The 18,584-nt window shown below is 38.0% G+C and overlaps 1 long non-coding RNA gene across 3 annotated transcripts in view; it reads right to left on the bottom strand.

Moving 5' to 3' along the window:
- The window catches only part of LOC141493338 (uncharacterized), a 274,138-nt gene that overhangs the window by 241,946 nt on the left and 13,608 nt on the right, over positions 1 to 18,584 (bottom strand). The window contains exons 3-4 of one of the 3 annotated variants that reach the window (XR_012470181.1): positions 5,639 to 5,716; positions 2,688 to 4,870 (exon numbers count right to left, since the gene is read on the bottom strand). The exons of the other annotated variants lie outside the window; for them this stretch is intronic. This is a non-coding gene — a long non-coding RNA (uncharacterized LOC141493338). Of the gene's footprint in view, positions 1 to 2,687; positions 4,871 to 5,638; positions 5,717 to 18,584 lie in introns of those variants that run through there. 3 annotated transcript variants of the gene reach the window in all.

Below are 18,584 nucleotides of genomic sequence, written 5' to 3'. Positions count from 1 at the left end.
GACTTATAAATATTTCATTTCATTCCACCATCAAATCTGAGCATAAGATCAGCCTAACAGTCTAGACCTGTGATGAATCAGTCAGTCAACAGTGATTAAGAGTCTACCCCATGAAGGCACTGTGCTAAGGCTGAGGATAACAAAGACAAAACAGTCATTACTCTCAAGGAGTTCATAGTCTAATATAGGGAAATTATTAAGATGTGTGTGGTGTGTGTGTGTGTGTGTGTGTGTGTGTGTGTGTGTGTGTGTGTGTGTGAAAGAGAGAGAGAGAGAGAGTCTCAAAAGAGTAATAGTATTGAGGAAGATTGAAAAAGGCCTCTTTCTGAAGGTGTCATTTGAACTGCAGCTTGAAGAGAGCCAAGGAATCAAGAAGACAGAGATGAGAAGAAAGAGTATTCTAAGTAAGGGAATAAGTATTAATAATAACAATACCAAGCAACCGAGCACTGGAATAGCATTATAAAAGCATTGAAAATTTATAAGTAGAAGGTGTTTCAAAAGACTTAATGAAATTAAAAATTGAGGCAGTTAGGTGGCAAAGTGGATAGAGCACTGGTCCCGGAATCAGGAGAATCTGAGTTCAAACCTGGCCTCAGACAATGATTATCTGTGTGACTTTGGGTAAGTCATTTAACCCCATTGCCTTGCAACCCCCCCCCAAAAAAAAATTGTTAAAGCTAAGACTTTTATTATACCTAGTATTTGTGGATTGATTTGCAATTTTTTTTTTTTAGGTTTTTGCAAGGCAAACAGGGTTAAGTGGCTTGCCCAAGGCCACACAGCTAGGTAATTACTAAGTGTTTGAGACCAGATTTGAACCCAGGTACTCCTGACTCCAGGGCCGGTGCTCCATCCACTATGCCACCTAGCCACCCCGATTTGCCAATTTTAAAGCTCTATATAAATACTGGCTATCATTATTACTTGTTATCCTTTATCTCTTGAATTCTCTAAGTCTTCAGCTTTTTTCTTAGCTTTTTTCAAGACTTTTTGCTTCCAAAAGTCTATACAATTTAAAGCTATTAAAGATTAAGACTGAATTAAGATCTTTGGAACACCCTTTTTTTCCTTTATCTCTCATTATTTCCAATTTACATATGAGGAAACTGAGGTGATGATAATGATAATGATGATATTTGTTCTTCATTCTCAAAGACCATGACATGCCTGTGAATTGGATGTGAGTGAGGGAGTACTGTGCTTCATGTTCTCTTTTGGAGTCAGCTGCCAGTGGCCAGATGACCAGTGACCAGATATGGAACAGGAAATAGGCCTGGATTCAGGCCAAAGTTAAATGATTTTCTCAAGGTCACAAAATTAGTGTCTGAGGTTTCAATTGAACTGAGATCCTCCTGACTTCAGAGCCCAAGCTCTAGCCACTGTGCCCTCTAGTTCAGAAAACTGAGCTAGGGTCAGCTAGATGGTACAGTGGATACTTGAGTCAGGAGGACCTGAGTTCAAATCCAGCCTCAGACACTTAAAAATTATCTAGCTGTGTGACCTTGGGCAAGTCACTTAACCCCATTGCCTTGCAAAAACCAAAAGAAAAAAGGAAACTGAGGTAGACAGAGGTTAAATGATTGACCCAAGGGCCCAGAGAAAGTATCTATGGCCAGATTTGAATCTGTCCTGTTTTTTAATTTGAGATATCCAAATGTGTTAAGATTTGGAGGTCATTAGGGACAGCTAGGTGTCTCAGAGGATATAGCAAAGTCCCTTAGTCAAGAGGACTTGAGCTCAAATCTGGCCACAGACATTAATACTTACCTTGGCAAATCACTTAACCCCATTGCCTTGCAAAAATCCAAAAACATAAACAAATTTTTTAAAAAGATTTGGAGGTAATTTTAAATAGTTAATTTGTATTATTCTCCTGCAGAGGATACAGTACCACAAAAGAAACATATCTATGCTTTGCTATAAAACAAAGATATATACAAATTAATTAAGGGAAATAAAATATGCATCAAATTATATTACACAGATTCTCTAGTAAAACAGTGTCATCCATGTTCACTTTGTATATACAGGCTTTCAAGAACAATAAAATATTGCAGGATTTGGCCAGAAAAATATACAAATTAATTAAGGAAAATCAAATATGCATCAAATTATAATACAGATTCTCTAGTAAAACATAGTCATCCATGTTCACTTTGTGTATATAGGCTTTCAAGACAATAAAATATTGCAGGATTTGGCCAGAAAAATATACAAATTAAGGAAAATAAAATATGCATCAAATTGTAATATAGATTCTCTAGTAAAACAAAGTCATCCATGTTCACTTTGTATATACAGGCTTTCAAGACAATAAAATATTGCAGGATTTGGCCAGTGATATATACAAATTAATTAAGGGAAATCAAATATGCATTGAATTATAATACAGATTCTCTAGTAAAACAATGTCATCCATGTTCACCTTACATACGCAGTCTTTTAAGAAAAATAAAATATTGCAGAATTTGGTGAGCAAAATATACAAATTAATTAAGGGAAATCAAATATGCATCCAATTATAATACAGATTCTCTAGTAAAATAGCGTCATCCATGTTCACTTTGTATATACAGGCTTTCAAGACAATAAAATATTGCAGGATTTGGCCAGTGATATGTATATATATATATATATATATATATATATATATATATATATATATATATATATGTTAAGGGAAGTCAAATATGCATCAATTTATAAAGCACAGATTTACTAGTAAAACAGTGTCATCCATGTTCACCTTGCATATTCAGTCTTTCAAGAACAATTAAAACATTGCAGAATTTGGCCTTCAAAATACACAAATAAATTAAGGGAAATAAAATATGCATTGAATTATAATACAGATTCTCTAGTAAAAGTGTCATCCATGTTCACCTTGCATATTCAGTCTTTCAAGAAAAATAAAATATTGCAGAATTTGGCCAGCAGAGGGAGACAAATGAGTCTCCAAGCCCATGAAGGAGCCCCACCCAGATTATAATTGTTTTTGTAGCATCTCTTCAAGGCCTTAAAAAAAATGCAACTCTCTTACAGAAAGATGCTAATTTTTTCCCCTTAAAAAATGGGTTGTTTTGTGTCAAACTGCTTTTATGAATCATCTTTTCTTCCCTTAGCAACAAAGAAATGCATCCTCCACTGCATCCAGCGGAAGTCTCCTTGAGCCAGCTCTGCCCCCTCCACCACAGTCTGTCCTCCTGGTGGAGACTGCATCTTCGACTACGAGCAACATCTTCCCTCTTGGGCTAGGCCTTTCTCCAGAAATTCCATAATTCATGAGACATCCCAGTCCCTGGATGGCTGCTTCGCTTTGCAATTTCCTATAGACATAACTAGTTTTGTCATTTGTCAGCCTAAGAGCCTTGAAATTTAATTTAAATTAATTCTAGCCACATAATGAACAATACCCATGAAATATAAGAAAAGCTACCCCTTTCAGGCGGCTTCATCCACCAGAAAAATGAAAAATTCACATGAATCCCTTTGGGGTAGCCTCTCCATAGCCAAGATGTTAAGGCCCCCATGTCAATTAATTATATTGCTACATTCTGGGAAAGCAGAACTAAATACTTAATGGAATGGAAGCATTAAGTTTTCCAGCCCTAGACCATTAAAGAAAAGTTGAAACTTGGACCGGGAAAGGGTAAAAAAAAAATGCTCCAGTGGGCAGGAAGGAGGAGGGAGCATGCTTAGGGTGACTGGGAAAACAGGCGGGAGGGAGCCTGGAGAAGAATGAGGGTGGGTCCGGCCTGACAAAGAGGCCGCAGCGAACCGCCCCAACAGCCAAAATCCAGTTCAGGGCGGTTTGAGCCAGTTTTCAAGGCTGGAATGAGACAACAACAGCTGCTGAGACTGCACCAGGGCTGGGTAGAAATTGTGGAGTGGATTCTCAACAGTGACCTAGGATTCGGGCTGGAGTCTCAGGAGCTGAAAACAGTTTTCAGGAGAAGCAAAGTCGGATGAAATAAAAGGCCTGGATCCCAGGAAGTGGGGAAGGGAATAGCCCATTCCAGAGAGAGAGAGAGAGAGAGAGAGAGAGAGACAGAGAGAGAAGCAACCCGACCTCTGTGCTGGAATCCAGTCCGCATTTTCCTTTGTGCTGCCCCTTATTAGAGTTTGCAAAGGGAAAAGGGCCTCTGGGTATCAGCTTTCCGGGAGAGAAAGCTGGCAGGGCTGGGGGAGGGGCGGCTTGTGCCTTGGTGGTTTTTAGTGGAATGAAAAGAATGCCCCAGGTCAGAAGGGGCCTGAGAGCCTTCACACCTTGGCAGTTCACACCACCTGGGCACACCCCGGGCTCTCTGCCCTCCACCCAACCTCCTCCCTTCTGCATTCTGTGAGCTTGCCACATGAAGAAGTGGCCCCCGCAGGACCCACACATGTGCCCAGTTCATGGTTCATGGGACACTAAGCACACGCTGCATGAGGAGCAAGTCCTTTATTTTCACCTGTGTCTACACTTTCTGCCTATGTAAACCCAGAGGAACACATGGCAGAGAAGCCTGTCGGGTTAGACAATGGTAGTATTATATTCCAGCCTCCCCTCCCCCTCTCCCTCCTCCCACATTCCAGTGTCTCCCGGGCTACAATCAGACCTGACTGTGGGGCTGGGGACCCACTCCTGAGGCAAGGCAAATTAGAGATCCCTGCTTCCCTCAAGCCCCTGGGGCCCAGAGAACCTTGGGGAGGCAGGTCAAGTCGGGGACAGCCTTAAAAAGCCAAAATGGGAGAAGTATCTAGAGAAGCCCCAGAGCTTGGATTTCCCCCAGTGAGACGCCAAAATGAGAAATAGGATGTCCTCCATCCCTGCCATGGCTTCTTTTTTTTGAGAAGAAGAATCACTGAGAAAACTGAATCCCAGTTTCTGCAAGAAGAAGACAGACAAAATTATCAAATGTACCTATCAATCAGCCTTAAAGATATCCAAACCCTGCAATATTTGAAATGCAGGCATTAAAAAAATAACATGCAACTGGAACCATTACAAATGGTAAAGGACAAGTTTATGCACATCTCAACTAAAAAAGAAGACAAACCAGTTTGCATCCTTAACACATGTCACACAACAAACTAAGCCCGCGCCTCATATGTCTAAAGTATTTTATATTTATGGGAATTATATAAATGTCTCATATGGCACTTAGGCATATACAATTCTCTACCTAATGAAGATTGCTTCTCTAAAGCAAAGAAAGGACATGGAGGGTTTATGCAATGGGGAAAAATGTTTCTTCACTGTTTTCCTGAGCTTAGAAAGGGGGCAGGGAAAAAAGCAAAGCCTGTAGCATGAAGCTTTAGTAATTCTGCTGCATTTTTTCTTGCCCTAGTTATCCAATGACGATGGTTCCACCTGTAAAAAATCACTATTTGCAAAGGCTTTTGTCTTCATAGCGAACAAAGCCAGTCACCTCGGGGAGTACCAGCAGGGTAGGAGTAGAGATAGAGAGTGGGACTTCAGTTTGCTAAGCTTGTCTCTTAGTAGAAAATGCCATGTTTTTGTTCTCCTACATCAAAATGGGAGCTCAATACCTATAATAATGATCAATCTCACAACCACTGTACATTATGGAGGTTTATTAGGAAAGAGGGAAGGCCAATTACCATCCATAAAATTTCACTATTAAAAACTCACCTTTAATTCCAAACATTTTTAGTTGAAATGTTATTTTTTTAGTGAATTCATTATAGAAATACAACTTTCTCTGGGTATCTGGAGTAGAAGAAGAAAGAGCTGAATGTTACCTCTGGATTATAAATTAACAAATGAAAAAAAGGTGCTCAAAACCTAGGGTGGGGGTGGGGATGGAGGTGGGGGATGGGGAAGTGGGGGAAGGAAGAATTTGAAAGAGGAGGGAGGAAAAGGGAAAAGAGAAGGAGAGAGAGAGAAGGGAAAAGAGGAGAGAGGAGGAAAAAGGAAGGGAGGGGCAGGGAGGAAGAGATCCAGCCCCTCCCCCATCCCTTTCTCATTCCAGCTCCTCTATATAATCCCTGCTTCAGTTTTTGTTGTATAATTTAAGGGTTAAGATTGAGCTCTTTTTCTTGTGTTTGAGATAATTGAGACAGAAAGGAGAAAGGAATTGAAGGTCAAAGCTCCTTGATGGAAGGGCAAATGAATTACAGGGGAGTCACATTTTATTGTGGATTAAGTTCTAAAAATAAAATTCATAAGGCAAAGTGGAATACATTCAAAAATTACATCTCCTCTTCCGGTTCCCTTCCACCCTCTTCCCCTCCCCCCTCTTTCCCCAGTGAGCAGCCTCTGGCAAGTTAAACACTGTAGGTAAGGGAAGTCAGGAAACCCAAATGCAGTATTTGAGCAAAGGATTGCCTTGGCTTCTAGGGCTCTGTTGGTCAGCATGGGGTTCGAAGAGAAACTCAAAATCCAAGATGGATTAGGTGCCACCTGTGCCTTGTGCCCCACATTTCTCCCTTTCCCCTACTCTTTCATTCTGACCCCTTCCTCCCTCTTAAGGGAACGACTTGTGGGGTTGGAGATTGGGGGGAAGGGCAGCTTTCCTTCTTGCTTTTCAACTCACTCCTGGCTATGTACTCATTGAGTACAAAGGCAGGCAAGACCTCAGGTATAATTTTACTTGTTATTTACTCGCTGTGTATCTGTTTTTGTTAAATGAGTATAGTTTAATTTGTGTAATTTAAATACCCATACATTGCAAATTCACTACATTAACATTTCACCTATTGTTCCATTATCCTTTTTCTCCTATATGTAATGTAAATTGCATCCACTTTATAAAGAATTATTTTATGAGAAGAGAGAAAACATTTTTATTTCATTGTCCTGTTATAATCAGAAATTACTACTTTAATTACCCAGTGATATCCTCTGACCGGCTCTGGTTTAGAAAAAAAGGATCTGGGTCATTCTGACAATTTCTGCATGCCTTCCTGGACAGAAGTAATGAGGGATTAAATTTTCATTCTAGCGCTGCATCTTAACTTTCTGTCCCTCAACTTTGCCTCTTTCTGGAGCAATGCTGCCTCACTGTCAATAGGTATCTTCATTTACTCATTCAGAATTCAGCTCTTGAGGTCACCCCCCATCTTGTGGAATCCCTAGAAATTTTGAAGTTCTGCCAGTCTCCTTTATGAACCCTGATCACATGATCTTGGCATAATAAAATTGATCTTCCACAATAGCAGGGACTATATTCTTAGATACTAATAGTCAATGTTTACTCTTTACATAAAAGTAATAATCAAAGAGTCAGTATATAATAACAAGAAAACAATGGCTAACATAATAATAAAAGATCTACCAAGCAACTCCAAGCCTGCTTCTATCCTAAATTGCCCTCCTAAAATTCAAACTTAGAAGTTGCTTCTGCTCAAGAATCCTAAAACCTGAAGGTTATTTTCCCCCAACACTGTTGCCCCCAGGAAGTGGTATTAAGAATTAGTGCAACATTGTTTCCTCAGGATGTTTACCTTCCAGTACGACTTGTCATTTCAAAAACAGAATTAGAAACTTAGGAAAGCTTATGTTTGTCTTCCCCAGGTACACCCATAGTCTTGTGCACATTCCTGATTGTCCCCACCTCCAGTAAAATCTTTAAGTCCTAAGTGTCTTCAGTGCCTGGCTTTCAAAAAGCATGTTGACATTTGATACGAGATAAAAGATATATGTTGGCCTTAAGTGGAGATGGCCTCTGTTATGGCCTCTGAATTATTAAAAGTTGAATTTGAAGTCCTCAGGGTTGTACTAGATTAACTCCTCAGTACCAGTCATTTGTCCTATTCCAAAATGGCATTTATTTCAATAGATAATCTACGTATGGAGTAAGTACTACTCTCTTTAGGAGTCTCCAGTACTTTTGCTACTCTGGGGTTCCATTTAACTGATGGATCTGCTTAGGACTCAAAGATTGCCATATTACAATAGGAAGAATACTAGACTTGTAGTCAGGGAATCTGTAGTCAATTTAAATCCTGACTCTGTCACTCAATAGCTATTTGCTACTAACCATTAGGCTTCAGTTTCCTTATATATCAAAACAAAGAGATTGGACTACATCAGGGGTTTCAAATATCCTGTGAAGTCATACTGTGGGCTGTGAGTTGGAATCAGATTAAAATGTAATGGGGGGGGGCGTGGCTAGGTGGCACAGTGGACCAAGCACCAGCCCTGGAGTTAGGAGTACCTGAGTTCAAATCCGTCCTCAAACACTTAATAATTACCTAGCTGTGTGGCCTTGGGCAAGCCATTTAACCCCATTGCCTTGCAAAAAACTAAAAAAAAAACCAAAACAAAGTTTAATTGGGAAATATTTAAGAGAATACAGCAGAATATAGATATTTTCTAAGTCAATATGTGGCTCATGTTGAGTTTAGTGGTCCCTATTTCTATTTGTGTTCAATACAACAGACATAAATCTCTGTAAAATCTGTAAATCCTGTGGAGAAAGAAATGAATGTAACAGCTCTGCTTCCCACAAATTCAAGAAAAGAGGGTAGAGCTGCAAAGTCTCAAAAAGTCAGACAAACTATAGGAGCTCATTCAGCAGATATTCTGATCAACTTCACCAGAGACTCTTAGTCACAAGGAAGTGCAAGGAAGTTTGCATTTCTTAAACTCAAAGATAGGATATTTGTTCCATTTTCAGAGTATGCCTTCTAAGTGTGACTCATCCTCTGCTATCTTAGGATGATAGAATCAAATCATAAAAATTATCTTGAGGCTCAGAAAAATCAAGAAATCGGAAGAGATCAAAGGATGTAAACAAAGAGTTCTCAGATGAACTATAAACTATTAATAACCCTATGAAAGAATGCTCCAAATCACTAAAAATAAGAACTGCAAATTAAAACATCACCAAGATTTCATCTGGTAGTAAGAAATTGGTAAAGATGACAAAAGATGGGAGTGATTGTTGAAAGATAAGCAAACTAAAGTATTAGTGGAGGAGATGTGGATTTGAATAACCCATTTTGGAGTCCTAGAGAATACCAGAAGCATCTGGAAAGCAAATTGGAATGATACTAGAGAAATGACTAAAATGTTTGATGTTGTTGAACCAGAGAGCCTATTGCTGGGCATATTTAAAGGGGATGACAAAAGAAAAAAAAAATTTAGATCTACTTATGGAAATGCTTTTTGTAGTATCAAAGAATTGGAAACAAAGTAGATGCCCATCAAATGACTAAAAAAATTGTGTTATAAGAATATTGTTATGCTATATAAAATGACAATTATTCATTCTTTTGCAGATCTACTTCTATCTTTTTCTTTTCTTTTCTTTTTTTTTTTAGGATTTTGCAAGGCAAATGGGGTTAAGTGGCTTGCCCAAGGCCACACAGCTAGGTAATTATTAAGTGTCTGACAAGGATTTGAACCCAGGTACTCCTGACTCCCAGACCGGCAGCTCTATCCACGGCGCCACCTAGCCACCCCACACTCCTATCTTTTTCCATCATTCCCCACCAACTTTCTCACACTAGAAGATTCCTCCTTCCACGAAGTCCTCAAAGATAATAGAGATTTAAGTCATAAGGAAAAGATAAAGTAAATATCTGGAAGTTTTCAAATTACAAAATTCACTTCTGAAAGGTCACTTGTAAAAGATTTCATTATAAATTTTAAAACCAATTTATATAAAACATATAAAAATGAAATAGCATTTTTCCATATCAAACAAAAAATGTCTGATTCTACATTCTACTGCTGGTTTTCAAAATTAAGATAATTAAATGTCAAAGAGGATCTAACTTTTCAAAACAAACAAACTATAAAAGTTTATCATAAAATAAAATTTTTTATAATACAATAAAAATACAAATAAATTAACCTGACTTTTTCTTCTTATAAGAAGGTGCCAACATGTGTCTGTATTCTCCATGGGGAGTCCTTATCAAATAGTTCAACAAAGGACTAACTGTTCTCATGAAGTTGAACTCAATAAAGAAACTCTAGACCAATTTCTAGAAGAGGGTAAGATGATAACTGATAGAGATTTGGAGTTGCCTAACTCCTATTTTGGTTATGTGATCTTTGCCAAGGAGATTTAGTTTTAGATTGAAAAGAACAAAAAGAACTAATAAAGATTTGAACCCAAAATAAGCAAGATGATAATAGCATTTAGTTATTCCTGCCACATTGTATGTAGTCATTGTGCATCCTGTTTTCCTGGTTTGGCCTACTTCACTTTGTTTTAATTCATGTAGATCCTTCCATGCTTTTTCTGTTTTCATCATATTTATCATTTTCTTATGAAAAAAATAATAGCAATCATGTTCATGTACCACAACTTGTTTAGTAATTCCCTCAATCTCAATATCTACTTTGCTTCCAGTATTTTGCTACCTCAAGAAGTGCTCCTAAAAATAGGGTACATAGGACCTTTCCTTTTATCATTTGCCTCTTTAGTATATATGCCTAATAATGGAATCTAAAGATCAAGGGGTATGAACATTTTTAGACACTTTCTGAACATAATGGCAAATGTCATTTTCTTAATGAGTGGAGGTCATCAGTCTTTAATCAACAAGTATTTATTACAATTTTAGCCAGGAATTAGTCTAGATGGGGCGGCTAGATGGCGCAGTGGATAGAGCACCAGCCTTGGAGTCAGGAGTACCTGGGTTCAAATCCGACCTCAGACACTTAATAATTACCTAGCCGTGTGGCCTTGGGCAAGCCACTTAACCCCATTGCCTTGAAAAATCTAAAAAAAAAAAAAAAAAAGAAAAGAAAAAAAGAAAAAAGGAATTAGTCTAGACAATAAAAATATAAATGCAAAAGTGAGATCGTTCCTGCTTTTATGTTCTATTAATGGATACAAGATGTTCACCTATAAGTAAATGCTGGATAACAATAAAGAAATACATAGTGATAAAGTGTTAAAACAACAGGGGAAAACAGGAAAGTCTTCTTTGAACTGAGTCTTGTAGGAAGCTAAGGGTTTCAAGAGGAAGAGATCATTTTATGTTCATGGGAAAATTGATGCAAAGACATATAGATGGGAGAGGGAATATTAAGTAAGAGGAAAGGCATTATGACCAATCTGATCAAAATATAAAATACACAAAGGGAGTAAAGTCATATTGTGAAGAGTTTTAAGTAACAAAGAGAGAAGAGTTTGTACTTTACCCTGAAAGTAATGTGGAGCTGTTAAAGTTTCTTTAGAAGAGAAATGACATGATCAGACATGTTCTTTGGGAATTATAAATGAATAGCTTTGTGGAGAATAGATTGGAGAGGATTGGAAGCAGAAAGAGCAATGAGAAGGCCATTGGAACCATCCCTGTGAGAAGTGCTATATTTTGATGACTTAAACTAGAGAGAAGGGGATGCATATGAGAGATGTTGTAGAGGTAGAAGTGAAAGGACTTAACAACTATTTGGGAGTTGGAAAGGGAGAGGGGTTAAGCCTTATTCTTGGACACAAGAAATCAATTTCACAAATACAAGGTAGGCATAGTTAAACAGCAATTGTTATAACAAAGATTTGAGGTTTCAGGGAGTTGCTAGTCCAATATAATTAATCAGTGTGATGTGGCAGTAAAAAAAAAATCACTATGATCTTAGGCTGCATTTAAGATTTAAGAGAGGAATAGATTTTAAATATAAATCTCATTGTAACCTACTCTGAGCAGATTTTTTCTGGAGCATTGGTCTGTATGCCAGAAGCCTGGAGAGTGTTAAGAGGAAGACATTCAGAATGATAACAGGCTTTGAATCTATGACATATTAGAACTCGTTGAAGTAACTATTTAACCTGGGGAAGAGAATACAGAGAGGGTACTTGATACATGTGTTCAAGTATTTAAAGGGCTATCATTTGGAGGAGAGATTAAATTATTTGGTCTGGCTCCAGATGAAAGCGTTCATGAAAATTTCAAACAGGCAAATTTTGGCTTCATGTCAGAGAAAAGATTAACAATTAGAGCTGTCTAAAAATGAAATAGACTGCTTTAAGAAGTGGTAAATTCTCCTTCCTTGGAGGTCTTCAAACAGAAACTGTCATAATACTATGGAGATTCCTTTGGGTATGACTAATAAGATGCCTTTTAACTCTAAAATTCTAGGATTTCATGATGGGGATTGGAGAAGAATGAAGAGTTGAGAATGCCTAAGTTTCAGACTTTTAAACTTTAAGAATGGTGATGCCTTGAAATGAAAAAGGAAAATTAGGAAGATAGGAAGGTTTAGGGGAAAGGTGTTAGATTTTGTTTTGGACAAGTTGAATTTGAAATGTCTATATGGAGATATCAAGCAAGTAACTGGAGGTTGGAATTCGAGTGATAAAAAGAGACAGAGGTCTACTCAGACTGGTAGAAAGAGATATATGATAGAGGAAAATTAACAAAAATTCAGAAGGAAAGAGGATCCAGAAGAGTGTTCTAGATTGGACCTGAATTTGCCTGTTCTAGGTATGATATACTTCTTAGCTCCTGGTTGGATATATTTTCTTCTTCTGATTCACTTCTTCCAATTTCATGATCAATAAGAGAGAAAAGGAACAGAGTACTCCACATAGGCTCAATCCTTGTCCTTCTGTCCCTTGATGCTTTTCAGTATCAGAGGTAGGATATGGTCCTTATGGTGCTTCTGAACTTAAAAGATATCTAATATTTACAGCTTTGCTGATACACTACAAGCTTTTAAATTGATATTCTGTATTATACATAGGTCCAGAGATGTGTATGATTTCATTAAACCAATTACTGAATATTTCTTTTGAGGTGTCTTCTTGCTTTCATACAATGACCCAAGTACTTTGCTCTTTCAAAACTATTAAGGTCTTGCCCCCAACATAATTTATATCTTTCATGGAATAACCTGCATACTCTATCATATACCACTAACAGTGAGAATAAATAAAAATCTAAATAAATAAATTTAGACTTTTTTAAAATAGAAAAAATAGAAACACGTATCTTTCACAAACATAGATAAAAGAATTTTTAACTAGAAAAAAAGGAGAGAAATCATCATTTCCTACAATCAACAATATCTAGTTATTTTTTCTTTTAAAAATTGATATACTCTACATTTTATCTACTTTTTTAAACTCATCTTTATGCTCATTTTTCATTATAGATCTCATCCTTAGCCATAGTTGTGAAAACATTTCCTTCTCTTCTGATTTAATTTGTTTGATAATAAAATTTTTTAAATTTAGGTGCCTTTTTGAAGCTTAGTGTATTATATTTCATAAATGTTAGTTTAAAACTCTTTCTTCCAGGTTACTTTTCAGTTTTTCCAGCACTTCATGTCATAAAGCAGGGGTTAACAGCTTTGAAAAGGGACTTTTCCCTGAGAAGTTTTTGCCCTTAGTGTTATCAGAGGAAAGGGGGCAGATACTCTGCATATGCACCTCCAAGATATGTACAGTATAAATGGAATAATCCAAGAGTGAAGGCATTGCCAGTAAAGGAGAGGTGGGGAAGGGATGGAAGTAGAATAAGAAAGGCTTCTTGTAGATGTTGGGGTTTGGGTTAAGACTGAAAAAAAGTCATGTAAGCCAGAAGGCAAAATGAGGAGAAAGGCACATTCTAGGTATGGGTTGCATCCAATTAAAAAATAGAGGAGATGTAATATTTTGAGGAAGAGCAAGCAAATCAGTGATTTTTATTTTCAGTTTTGTTTATCTCTTCTTTGATTTTTATTATTTCTTCTTTGAAATGTTTTTGTAGATGGTTTATTTGTCAATTTTCTAATTTTTAGGCTGTAATTTATGCGTAACTCATCTTTTTTTCCTTTTGTTTACATCATATATGGGAATATAAATGTTCCTTTGAGAAGTGTTTTAGCTGCAATTCACAAATTTTGGCATGTTGTCTCATATAATTTTATTTAAACTATTGGTTTATTATTTGTTCTTTGATCCAATCATTCATTCTTCAGGATAATATTATTTTTTATACATTTAAGTTTACCCTTTCATATTTCCTCACTGATTACTCTTTTATTGTATTGTTATTGTTAAAGGATGAGTTTAATTTAAATTTTAGCATTTATTTATAAGTTCTTCATACCCTAATACAGTGGTCTTTAGAGCCCTATGGATGTGATTATAAACCAGAGGGCTGGAAACTGATCTAATTGTGTGATAAATCAATGTGATCGTGAAACAACAGATCACATCTCTCTCTCTCTCTCTCTCTCTCTCTTTGGGAATCAGTTTTGAACTTATCTCCAACTCAAGCTAATCTAAGCTTATATCCCAAACCTTCACCAACAACCCCCTTCTTTGTGCAATCTCTTATTTCCCCCTTTAATATTAAAGCATTGGTCATTCAGGGCTCCAAGTCATCCTACAACATTACTTGTGGACATGCCATTGGGGAAATTTTCCTGACCACATGTCCCTTCAGATTATTTTGTGGCTGCTGCAGACATTCTTGGAGAACAGACTTTGCACTCACAAATCAATGAGTAAAAGCAATGCCCCACCTTTGTCTTCTTGGATATGACACAGGATAAACAGACTTAACTGGTTGTAATCTGCATTGCAAATATAATTATATTATTTTTCCCACCCCCCCACCCCCTTCCATAATTCCAAATCACATTCAACATTACTACCATATTCCTAGTCTCCCAGGTTCTCATAACCTCAGTTTCATTTTTGATCTCTTGCTTACACAAATTCAAGCCCTTATCACTTGTTACCTGGACTATTAGAGTAATCTCTGAGTTGAAATTTCTTTTCATATAGTCCTTCTCTACTTTGTTATTCTCAGGTTCTAGACTCCTAGACTTAGGCAAACATCAATAGTACTGGATATATGAAATTTTAATAGTAACAAATAATGCAAGCAATCCATACGTGTTTCAACATGCATCAGTTGTCATACCCATATTAAAGGGCACAGCCAGGAATCAACTCTCACTTATTGCTAATTCCTCTTCAACATTGCCAGTCTCCAATAATTCAATTCTCTCAGGTTGGAAGTGAATCTCTCACAACATAGAATATCTTCTTTTAATAAAAATCAACTTTTTTATTATTGTAATAACATAGAACATCTTGACACGGAGAAAACTATTCACATGTCCCCTGCCTCTAAAAGGTCCCCTTGATCTCAATTCCTGGGACCCTTAAAGGGCAACTGATTTTTCTCAAATGCTCTGGCTCTTTAAGCACTACTACAATGAAACTCAGAAAGAATATCACAAAACTGAAATTGGGCTTTTTGTCTCTAAGTACAATATACATCAAACAAAAACAATCCTTTCATTGACTAAGACTTAAACATGATACTGTAACCCATAAATTCTAGTATATAATCTCCTGGGACATAAAACATTAAAATAGGGAACATTTAATGGGTCTGTTGGATAGGCATTGTACCTGTACCTTGGCTTTGCCTTGATTGAACAACTACCTTCAAGTTCATGTCTTGTGGCTTATATTATAACTCAGGTTAAGCATGCAGATCAATGAAAATTTGATCAGATTTACCTAGGTTAGCACAGGTACCAGTTCAAGGGTGATGAGAGAGGTATCTCTCCCCTCACCACACTTCCTCACACATGGAAAGGACCAAAGAGGGATGTCCACTCCTTAGGTTTCAGAGGGAGGAGGAAAAAGAGAAAGAAATATTAAAACTTCTCTTTCAGGGTGGCTAGGTGGTGCAGTGGATAAAGCACTGGCCCTGGAGTCAGGAGTACCTGGGTTCAAATCCAGTCTCAGACACTTAATAATTACTTAGCCATGTGGTCTTGGGCAAGCCACTTAACCCCATTTGCCCTTGCAAAAAATCTAAAAGAAAAAGAAAAAGTTGTCTTTCTTTTTAACCACTATACTATCGCTGCTGACACAGAGGCAGGAAATAAAATGAATACAACCCAAAGCCCAGAAATTTAAAGACTCTCTTTCCTGATCAATCCCGATTATTATCATGAATTTAACAAACACAAGCATTTTAAAATATAAAGAACTGAAAATAAGAAATGATGACTATCTGTTACAACTAAAAAGAAAAGCCTTCTCAAAAGAATAAGAATTACAGCTCAATTCTTCCAAATTGTTTCTCCAGGAGTTGTAAAAGTTGAATTTACTTATTGTCTCTCAAAACATTTTCCATGTCACTTAACTATTAAAATCCTCCAGAAAGGACTTCCGGCCAAGATGACAGAAAACACAGGCACAGTTCTAAAGTCCCCTGATCTTTCCCTATCTATCATATGGAACAAACCTCTTAAAAGAAACCCAACCCATAAAACCCAGAAAGAAAAGCCAGGAGAAAGGACATCTACCTCAGGATTTATCTCCCTCAGCAGCAGTGGACGAATTCCGGTGGGTAAGTCTGGGGGAAGAGGGCAGATCAGCCCCAGATCAGCCAGTTTAGCAGCTGAATTGGAGCCAGGGAGTCTGAGGGCCCAAGAGCCGGACCCACTGGATCAGTGGTGGGGCTAGACAGCAGGGGCTTGAGTCAACTAGGGAGCAGGGGCACACTGACCCTCTGGAGTTTTCCAACAGGGTTGGGGGGTAGAGTTCCGGTGCAGAGCTGTGGACACAATCCCTGGGTTCTTCTGGTCTAAGGAACTCTGAGTCGTCGCATCCATTACAGCTGAGGCCACTTCCAGGAACAAACAATTGCAGACTACTTCTGCCTCAGGCACAGGTATGTGAGCAGAAGAACCAGCCCAGCTGACAATAGGGAGAGGAATGACCTCAGGCTAGGGCAAAGCCCACCATTAATTGAAGGCAAAAGGATTCATTAGCTCCAACTCCTCCCTTCAAGCTAAGTGAGAAGCCCTGAATCAAGGTCACAGACACTCCAGAGAAAGCACCAGCACCTCCTACTGGCCAGGCAGAAAAATTGCACTCAGTGAGTAAAGCCTCTATTGATCCCAAGACACTGGGAACCAGCACCTCCCCAACTCAAGGTCTTAGCAAAATGAAGAAGGGTCAGCAGAAAGGTGGATTCATAGAAAAATACTGGCAGAGCTCAGTCCTCTGCCCCTGGAACAGGACTCTGGGGCTTGGAACACATTCAGATCATGATAGCAGTCTACGCCCCCCCATAGAACAGCAGCGCCCCACCCCCACCTCAGGCTCTTGGCAGAGGGGGGAGCTTATGGTCATTCACAGACCAGGAAGGAGGATAGAGCCTCACACACTGAGACCCTTGTGGGAGTGTCCCAAAAGCTCAGGAAGCACCCAAAAATCAGGCTCAGGCTGGGAAAATGAGCAAGCAGAGAAACAAAAGGAAGACCATTGAGAAATATTTTGCAAATAAGCCCAAGAAGGATCAAAATACTCAGTCTGAAGATGAGGAAGCACAAGCTCCTGCATCTAAAGACTCCAAGAAAAAACGGAAATTGGGCTCAGGCTATGACAGAGCTCAAAAAAGACTTTGAAAACCAAATGAGGGAGTTGGAAGAAAAACTGGGAAAAGAAAGGAGAGAGATGCAGGAAAAACATGAAAATGAAGTCAGCAGCTTAGTCAAGGAAATCCAAAAAAATGCTGAAGAAAATAGCATGCTAAAAACCAGCTTAGGTCAAATGTATAAAACAGTTCAAAAAGTTATTGAGGAGAAGAATGCCTTAAAAAGCAAAATTGTCCAGATGGAAAAGGAGATAAGAAAACTCTCTGAGGAGAACAAATCGTTCAGACAAAGAATAGAATTCAGGGAGATTGATGAATTTACCAGAAATCAGGAATCAATACTTCAAAACCAAAAAAAATGAAAAATTAGAAGAAAATGTGAAATATCTCATTGAAAAAACAAATGATATGGAAAACAGACTTAGGAAAGATAACTTAAAAATTATTGGAATACCTGAAAGTCATGATCAGGAAAAGAGCCTTGACATCATTTTCAAAGAATTACTACATGAAAATTGCCCTGATATTCTAGAAGCAGAGGGCAAAATAGAAATGGAGAGAATCTACCTATCTCCCCCCCCACCCCAAAGAGATCCCAAAAAACCAACCCCTAGGAATATTATAGCCAAGTTCCAGAACTCTCAAGTCAAGGAGAAAATATTACAAGCATCCAGAAGGACACAGTTCAAATATCGTGGAGCTGCAGTTAGGATCACACAGGACTTAGCAGCAACTACATTGGAAGCTCATAGGGCTTGGAATATGATATGCCGGAAGGCAAAGAATGAACTATCCAGCAAGGCTGAATGTCCTCTTCCAGGGAAAAAGATGGACTTTCAATGAACTAGGGGAATTTCAAATGTTCCTTTTGGAATGGCCAGAGCTGAACAGAAAGTTTGATCTTCAGATACAGGACTCAGGTGAAGCATGGAGATTAGAGGAGAGGGGGAAAATATGAGGGACTTAATGAGGATGAACTGCATGTATTCCTGCATAGAAAAATGACACTGATAATACTCATATGAACCTTCTCAGTTAATCCATCAGGTAGAAGGAGCTTTTATAAATGAAGCACAGGAGAAAGCTGAATTCGAAGATAAAATATGGTGTAAAAATGGAGTCAATAGAAAAAAAAGGGAAATGTAATGGGAGAAAGAAAAAGGAGAGGGGGAATAAGCCAAGATATTTCATATAATATGTTTTTTTTTTATTACAAATAGCTATAGCAATGATATGGAAGGGGGGAGGAAAGGGGGAATGAGGGAACCTTTGCTCTCATC

Source organism: Macrotis lagotis, chromosome 7 (assembly GCF_037893015.1).
Source record: "Macrotis lagotis isolate mMagLag1 chromosome 7, bilby.v1.9.chrom.fasta, whole genome shotgun sequence".
Classification (NCBI taxonomy): Eukaryota; Metazoa; Chordata; class Mammalia; order Peramelemorphia; family Peramelidae; genus Macrotis; species Macrotis lagotis.
Note: the sequence above shows the minus strand (reverse complement) of the source record. Positions and strands in the feature narration are given on the sequence as shown.